Source organism: Bombyx mandarina, chromosome A1, assembly GCF_030267445.1.
Source record: "Bombyx mandarina strain Sakado chromosome A1, ASM3026744v2".
Lineage (NCBI taxonomy): Eukaryota > Metazoa > Arthropoda > Insecta > Lepidoptera > Bombycidae > Bombyx > Bombyx mandarina.
The window spans coordinates 1,427,855-1,436,860 of NC_143234.1; the positions used below are offsets into that span (position 1 = coordinate 1,427,855).

General features: G+C 56.6%; 1 pseudogene; it reads right to left on the reverse strand.

Moving 5' to 3' along the window:
* Positions 1–775: 775 nt before the first annotated feature.
* LOC149499458 (uncharacterized) lies at positions 776–1,546 on the reverse strand (annotated as a pseudogene).
* Between the last annotated feature and the right edge of the window lie 7,460 nt (positions 1,547–9,006).

A 9,006-nucleotide genomic window follows, 5' to 3' on the forward strand; every position in this document is an offset into this window, starting at 1 on the left:
TTCTTTCAGCCGTTTCGAATTATATTAGTTACTGTGGTCGCGAACGACTAAAGGTATTTTTCGTCGACAATTGAATATCGTGCTTACAAACTACCGTTTATTTAAAAAAGGATATTATATTGATTGGAAGCCTATTTAATTTAAGCGGAATTTTTGCAACTTTACAGGAGAACTGATTTAAGTTTAAAATTTGGAAAAAATATCGTAACAAAAAAAAAGACTGTTTCGGCTATTTTAATGGAGTAAACATAATTGAAATTTCGTCAGCAATTTATTATTTTTTTTTTTAATTTTTTTTTATTTTTAAATCAAATTAAAAACATCGAGCTGCTTATGCTAGTACCAAATAAACCCCACCGAACGTGGTCTCGCCTTGTCGCGGCGGTGGGGCTTAAGCGTGCACCCCGATACCGTGGAGCAGCGTTGTCTGCACAGGGGTGCCGCGAACAAAGAAGACTGCACACCGTGTTCCCGTTTCCCACCTTTGCTAGACAAAGGGTGTGTGAAGAGGGAGAGGGCTCCCTTATGGAGACCTCTTGGAGCTAGGCCATGTCCCCGGCGGCTCTCTGGCTGCTAAAGGGGAAGGCCCTCCAGAGGGGGGTACCGGTACGCCGGCGTGGCCACAACGTGGTCAGACGGGTGGGTCTGTCAGTAATGGTAGACCCACGTGGATGAGAAGTGAACCGGAGGGCACTCCCTTCCGGTCGCTGGTCGCCATGTCCCCGGCTGCCTCTTGGCGGCTACAGGGGAAGACCCTCCAGAGGGGGGTACCGGTTTACCGGCGTGGCTTCGTAGAAGCATACCGTAATCCCTACCGAGTAGGAGACGGGGGCCGCTGCCTAGCAGGGGCCGCGAGGATGCGAACCTCTATAAAAAATGCCCTAATCTTAAGCTTGTGACGTGCCCGGTGATGAGATGAGTGGCTGGAGGGCGTCCAGTCGTGAGGGCCGTCCCAGGGGACCGACCCCTGGTTAAATATCAAAGGAACAACACAAATGATGGCAGACTTAACAAAAAAATTACCCCAGGAGGGTACCACCTTAGGTGGAGAATCCCTCCGTGCTTCCACCTCGGTGGGAGCACGCTGCCCCGCGTATTCTGGGGGGGGCAAAGCATGCCACGATGAAGGGGGCTGTGCGACGGGCAGCGGAAAACCCGTCGAACCGAGGTGTGCCAGCGTTGGCTCGACGCGTTCTGCGCTCGTCAGCGACGGCGAAACAGTTGATCCGAAAGGGACAGCCGCCAAGAAGATCAGGCGGAAGAGGAAATCCTGGCGAGTTTCCTCTCGTGAGGGGGTAGGGGAGCCAGCATCGTCCTCTGGTGCGGATGCCCCGCCGGAGAAAGTGCTGGTAGTCTCCGATGCGGCATCTGCTGCGGAGGAGATGCCGCCCCCTAAAGGAAGACCCGCCCGTAGAAGGGGCGCGCCGTCACCGGCGCCATCATCAGTGTCGATGTCTGTCGCCTCACTGGACGGGCAGACGACGGAGGAGGAAGAGGGTGGCCTTCAGGACCCTGCCTTGGTCATAGACAGGGCCATGAAGACCATCAAAACCTATGCGGCCAACGGCACCAAGACCAAAGCCGCTGGCCGTAAACTGCGAGAAGTGGTCTCGCAAGTCTCGAAGGTTCTGCCTTCGGTTGCTTCTGCCAATGACCAGGTAGTGCAGCTGAGGGCGGAGAATTCGAGGCTTCGAGCACAGCTTCAAGCACAGCAGCAGCCCAATGATGGCGCAGCGACGCCTTGGGTCGCTGGAGCCCCTCGAGGTCCCCGTCCCCCGGCGCTGACTGGCGACCGATGGCCTGTGCTGCCGCCACCGCGTGTGGCACAGCAGAGGCCGCGTCTCCCGTCGCCGCGCTCTAGGGAGACGACCGCTGCCGAGCGACAGCAAGCACTCGCGGGGCCACGGATGTTGGCTCCGCTACAACCAACAAACTTCAGCCTGGAAGAGGTCATCAGCCGCACCATCCAGGCTGTAACAGAAAGGCTGGGCGGCAGGTTGGCGGCTCTCGAGGCGAAAGTCTCTACCTCGGCTGACGCTAGGCGGCCGGCGGTGTCGGGTGCTTTGGCCGCTCGTCCTGCTCCCGTACGGGCTCCGGTCACCAGGTCGGGCCCGGGACGGGATAGAACCAAGCGAGGGGGTCGCGCTAACGCGAAGCCCTCACTACAAGCACCCCAGTCCCGCCCGCTGCCTCCGCCCCCGTCAGATATGGATGAGGGGTGGAACGTGGTGGCCCGGCGGGGTACCAAAAAGGCCCCACCGGCAGCTCCTCAAACGAGTAGAGCGCCGGTGGCCATGGTGGCTCAGGGTGCACCCCAACAGGGTCGAGCGCCTGTAGCCGCCAAGAAAAACAAGAAGAAAAAGAAGTTGCCGCGCGCGCCTCGGTCGGCGGCAGTGGTTCTTACCCTACTGCCAGCCGCTGAAGCCAAGGGCATGACATACAGAGATGTCATTGCCCGGGCGCGTGCGGCAGTTGACCTGGGCGAGATCGGGGCGGAGGAGGAGGGCCTCCGCTGCAGGCAGACGGCCAACGGGGCCAAGCTGCTAGAATGTCCCGGTGCCGATAGTTCCGGCATCGCGGAGCGTCTGGCGGCGAAGCTCCGTATGGTCCTGCCTGAGGAGGAGGTACGGGTGCACAGGCCGGTAAAAATGGCCGAATTAAGAGTAACCGGCCTGGACGACTGCACCACCAGGGATGAGGTGACGGCGGCCGTCGCTGCCCAGGGCAAATGCGCACTGGAAAATGTTACAGTAGGCGAGCCGCGCCGCGGTTATACCGGGGCCAGCTCGGTGTGGGTGCGTTGCCCGGTGGAAGCGGCCGCCTCCCTGGCTGCTCCTCCTCCCGGGAGACCTTCGGGAAATCCGGGCATGCTGCGCGTGGGCTGGATAGCGGCCCACGTGCACTTGCTTGAACCACGCGCCTGGCGATGCCTCCGGTGCTTTAGCACCGGACACGGCCTCGCCAGGTGCACCAGCTCGGTTGACCGCAGTGGTCTGTGTTTCCGCTGCGGCCAGCCGGGACATAAAGCGGCGTCCTGCACGGCTGCCCCGCATTGCGCTCTGTGTGCTGCGGCCGGGCGCAGGGCAAGCCACCGAACGGGAGGCAAGGCGTGCTTTTCGTCCGGTAATAATACTGAACGCAACCGGCGCCGCAAGTCAAAGCGTCGGCAAAACAGAAGGTTGGCCAGAGGAGCACTGGCCAACGCTGTAATCCCCGCTGCGGCGCCGGTGCCGGAGGGCGGGGGCAGTGGTGAAGGGGAGGGGGCGATGGATGTAGTCCAACAGTAATGGACCGCACCTATCGCTTCCTCCAAGGAAATCTGAACCACTCCGCCAGAGCTCAGGACATGCTGTCTCAGAGCATGGCGGAGTGGTCCATAGATGTGGCTGTGGTCGCCGAGCCGTACTTCGTTCCCCCGGCAAATGATTGCTGGTTTGGGGACGATGGCGGCCTGGCGGCCATAGTCATAAGAAGAGACGCGGCGATCCCCCCCCTGGCGATGGTGACCAGGGGCCAAGGTTTCGTCGCGGTGCAGTTGGAAGGGACCGTCGTGATCGGGGCGTACTTCTCTCCAAACAGGCCTACTGTCGAGTTCGGGCATTTCCTGGGCGGGATCGGGGCGATTGCTCGCCGCCTCGCTCCCCGTCCAGTGATTCTCGCGGGGGACCTCAATGCGAAGTCTGTCGCATGGGGTTCCCCCCGCTCGGACGCTCGTGGTAGGCTGCTGGAGAGGTGGGCGAACGTGGCCGGCCTCTGTTTGTTGAATAGAGGTTCGGTTGCGACGTGCGTGCGGTGGCAGGGCGAGTCTATTGTGGACGTTACGTTTGCGAGCCCGGCCATCGCGCGCCGTATCCGCGACTGGAGGGTCTTGGAGGGGGCGGAGACACTGTCAGATCACCGATATATTCGGTTTGATATCTCCGCCCGCTCCGCAGTCGCGGACGTCCACAGGGACCACCCCCATGGTGCGTCCCGGTCATTCCCCAAGTGGGCACTGAAGCGCCTGAATAAGGAGCTCCTGATGGAAGCCTCTATGGTGGCGGCGTGGGCGCCCATGCGTCCACACCCGGTCGAGGTCGAGGGCGAGGCAGGGTGGTTCCGGGACACGATGTGTCGCATTTGTGATGCGTCGATGCCCCGGATTGGCCCTCGACTTCCTAATCGCCAGGCGTACTGGTGGTCGCCCGAAATTGCGCAACTCCGCGTGGAGTGCGTTCGGGCGAGGCGCGAGTGCGCCAGGCATCGCCGCCGCCGCCTGCCGCGACGCAATGATCCGGTTGCATTCGCGGCGGAAGAGGTCCGGCTGCACGGCGCATTTCGCGTCGCGCAGAGGGCATTGCAGCTGGCCATCAGAAGAGCCAAGAACCAACACATGGAGGGTCTCTTGGAGACGCTGGATGAGGATCCGTGGGGGCGGCCCTATCATATGGTGCGCAATAAAATGCGCCCATGGGCCCCCCCGATCACGGAGCGTCTCCAGCCTCAGCAGCTGCGGGACATCGTCTCGGCGCTGTTCCCGCAGGAGCGGGATGGATTTATCGCTCCCGCTATGGACGCGCCGCCGGAATACGACGGTGAAGTCCCTGCTGAGGTGCCCCATATAACGGGGGCGGAGCTCCGTGTGGCCGTACGCAAAATGTGCGCGAAGGACACTGCACCCGGCCCGGACGGCGTCCATGGTCGGGTTTGGGGCTTGGCTCTTGGTGCCCTGGGGGACCGACTCTTGAGGCTTTACAACTCCTGCCTCGAGTCGGGACGGTTTCCTTCATCGTGGAGGACGGGCAGACTCGTGCTGTTGAGAAAGGAGGGGCGCCCGGCGGATACCGCCGCCGGGTACCGTCCCATCGTGTTGCTGGATGAGGTGGGCAAGCTGCTGGAACGTATTCTGGCAGCCCGCATCATCCAGCATCTGGCCGGGGTGGGACCCGATCTGTCGGCGGAACAGTATGGCTTCCGAGAGGGCCGCTCAACCGTAGACGCGATCCTTCGCGTGCGGGCCCTCTCGGAGGAGGCCGTCTCCAGGGGCGGGGTGGCCCTGGCGGTATCACTCGATATCGCCAATGCGTTCAACACCCTGCCCTGGTCCGTGATAGGGGGGGCGCTGGAAAGACACGGAGTGCCCCCCTACCTTCGCCGGCTGGTGGGTTCCTACTTAGAGGACAGATCGGTCACGTGTACCGGACATGATGGGATCGTGCACCGATTCCCGGTCGTGCGCGGTGTTCCACAGGGGTCGGTGCTCGGCCCTCTTTTGTGGAATATCGGGTATGACTGGGTGCTAAGAGGTGCCCTCCTCCCGGGCCTGAGTGTAATCTGCTACGCAGACGACACGTTGGTCGTGGCCCGGGGGGGGAGTTTTGCTGAGTCTGCCCGTCTTGCTACCGTTGGGGTGGCGCATGTCGTCGGCAAAATCAGGAGATTGGGCCTCGACGTGGCACTCAGTAAATCCGAGGCCATGTGGTTCCACAGGCCCCGGAGAGTGCCACCTATCGATGCTCAAATCGTGGTTGGAGGCGTCCGTATTGGGGTCGGGGTGCAGTTGAAGTACCTCGGCCTCATTCTAGACAGTCGTTGGACCTTCCGTGCTCACTTTCAGAATCTGGTCCCTCGTTTGTTGGGGGTGGCCGGCGCGTTAAGCCGGCTTCTGCCCAACGTCGGGGGGCCTGACCAGGTGACGCGCCGTCTCTATACAGGGGTGGTGCGGTCAATGGCCCTATACGGGGCGCCCGTGTGGGGCCAGTCCCTGGCCGTGGGGGTAGCAAAGTTGCTGCAACGGCCGCAACGCACCATCGCGGTCAGGGTCATCCGCGGCTATCGCACCATCTCCTTCGAGGCGGCGTGTGTACTGGCTGGGACGCCGCCTTGGGTTCTGGAAGCGGAGGCGCTCGCCGCTGACTATCAGTGGCGGGCTGACTTTCGTGCCCGGGCCGTGGCGCGCCCCAGCCCCAGTGTGGTCAGAGCGCGGAGGGCCCAATCTCGGCGGTCCGTGCTGGAATCATGGTCCAGGCGGCTGGCCGATCCTTCGGCTGGTCGTAGGACCGTCGAGGCGATTCGCCCAGTCCTTGTGGACTGGGCGAATCGTGACAGAGGACGCCTCACTTTCCGGCTCACGCAGGTGCTCACTGGGCATGGTTGCTTCGGTGAGTTCCTGCACCGGATCAGAGCCGAGCCGACGGCAGAGTGCCACCATTGTGGTTGCGACTTGGACACGGCAGAGCACACGCTCGTTGCCTGCCCCGCATGGGAGGGGTGGCGCCGTGTCCTCGTCGCAAAAATAGGAAACGACTTGTCGTTGCCGAGTGTTGTGGCATCGATGCTCGGCGACGACGAGTCGTGGAAGGCGATGCTCGACTTCTGCGAGTGCACCATCTCGCAGAAGGAGGCGGCGGGGCGCGTGAGAGACGCGCAAGCCCGCCGCCGTCGAGCGGGGGCCAGGGAGGCGGATATCGCCCAAGCCCTGGCCCTCTAAGTGTTTCGGGTCCCCTTTACACGTCGGTCTGGGGACCGGCAAAGGGGGCCTAAGAAGACGACGTGCAAGCTGCTCTGCACGCGTTTTACGCAAGAGCATCCGGGTGATGGAAGGCCGGCTATCCTCGACCCACGCTGGTTTTGACCCAGCGGGGTATTCCGTAGGATAACCCATTCTAACCGGCGCCATCTAGGCGGGCTCCGGATAGCCTGCCGACCGAGAGGGCTGGTGGTCGTGGCGCCGACGACCACCGGTCCGGCGTCCCGAGGGGGAGGGTGATGGGAGAGATGTGCTCCGCACTAAACGCTTCACTTTCCCCCCTTTGCCTTTTCATGGGTTCTGTCTCATGCGAGGTTCGGACGCGGGTTGTTGAGCGACAGGAGGTTTTAGTCAGTTCGACTCCGACATGCCCCGCCCTTCATCCCCAGGGGAGGGCGGAAGTCCGGCGATTTCCTCCTGACCAAAAAAAAAAAAAAAAAAAAAAGTACCAAATAAAACGCACCTTTAAGTAATTACAAAGATAAATGTCGCGTGTTAAGCGAAATTCCGGTCACCGTCCTCGTCGAACCCGTCGCTTGCGACGAAGGGCTCGACGAGCGAATTAACCCATAGACACAGCCCACTGAGTTTCTCGCCGGATCTTCTCAGTGAGTCGCGTTTCCGATCCGGTGGTAGATTCTGCGAAGCACTGCTCTTGCTAGGGTCAGTGTTAGCAACACTCCGGTTTGAGCCCCGTGAGCTCACCTACTAGTTAAGGTTACGCTGATATAGCCTCTCAAGGCTATCAGCATAGGTAGGGAAAAAAAAGCGATATGTCGCTTAAAAAGAATTAGCTTTTCACCCCTCGATATTGCTAATTTTACATTTAATTTCACACAGAACATGATTGTGACTAAGCAGTTTTTATTGCGTCTGCTTAAGAAAAGAGAATACTACCCGACCGGATTAACGTGTGTAAACTAGAGTTATTATTTGAGGCCGTCAGCGTAAAATTGGCCTAACCGACAATTTTTCATATTCGTGCTTAAATATTGTAATTAATTTAGAACATAATAAATTTTGAAGCAAAAACGGTTTATCCCTAGTTTCACAAATAGATAACAGATGGCTTTGTAAACATTATTTTTGCGCGAATTATTTTATGTAAATTCATATCTGCATCCTAACTGTGGTAAACTTAGGTCACTTTTACGCTGACGGCCTCATTTACGGTCGGGCGTATTAGGCGGTCCCACGCGGCAGAATTGGACAGGAGGATTCCATCCTGTCTAATTCTGCCGCATTATAGTTACAGGCTCCGGAATGGAGAGACAGAGATATCTGATGTGAAATTCGCGTTCGCCATAAGCTCATGGCTTAAAAATCTTCTTAGCGTCTATCGTATATCGATTTAAAGCAAATCTTTTTCCTAAGCTATAAGCAGTCAGTTAAATCCAAAAAAAAAAGCAAATATTCGCATTTTTCACGGTTGGGTATGCAGCAAGGTTAATATTGGTTTGGTAATAAGCAAAAATCCCCCGGGAGACTTTCCTTTCAGCTTACCGCTAAATGTAATGTATCATTAGGTAAAAAAGTATTAGCATGCTTTGACTTGCGGGTTTACTTGTGTATTTAATTTATAGCGAAATATGAAATAGACTTTGAAAAATTTAGAGTTCTCTCTAGGGCTGCCTCAGTATAATAAACTTTCATGAAAAAGTTTGTTAAACGTAAGATTAAAACAAAAATACATGTGTGCAAATCGTGGTAGAAGTGAAACTATCAAAAGTTTTGGCTTAATAGATAGACGATGAGACGAATGTAAAATTTCGGGAGGAGCATAATTGTAGGTTTTAGTAATAATCATAGTGATACAAAGTTTGATAATTATTTTACATTCTCTCACGCTAAATATTATGAATTTATGTGTGTCTCTTTTTACTGTCGCTTTTTCGTTTCATCGACTTTAAAGAACTTCATACTTGCTTTGAACGAACTTTGAGCTTGCACTTCAAAAATGTTTATAGTAATTGATCTGTTTTTGTTAATTTGCTTAGAAGGCCAGCAACTAACAAAACAGTTGGTTAAAAATAAGACACTACCAAATACATAATAAATGACACCTCAGTTATTCACGTCATTACGGATCCTCCCGATCGATTAACGGTGCTTTTAGGTACCACAAGCACCGGTCGCCGTCCTCGTCGAACCCGTCGCTTGCGACGGACGGCTCCACGAGCGAATTAACCCACAGACACAGCCACTGAGTTTCTCGCCGGATCTTCTCAGTGGGTCGCGTTTCCGATCCGGTGGTAGATTCTGCGAAGCACTGCTCTTGCTAGGGTCAGTGTTTGCATCACTCCGGTTTGAGCCCCGTGAGCTCACCTACTAGTTAAGCTTACGCTGAAATAGCCTCTCAGGGCTTAGGTAGGTATAAAAAAAACTCAGTTATATATATTCAAACGAGAAAAGCAAATTGTCATTTGTAACATTGTATCATTGTATTATCAAGACGGCTAAAATTTAATGTAAAAAATTATCTACACGATACAAAAGAT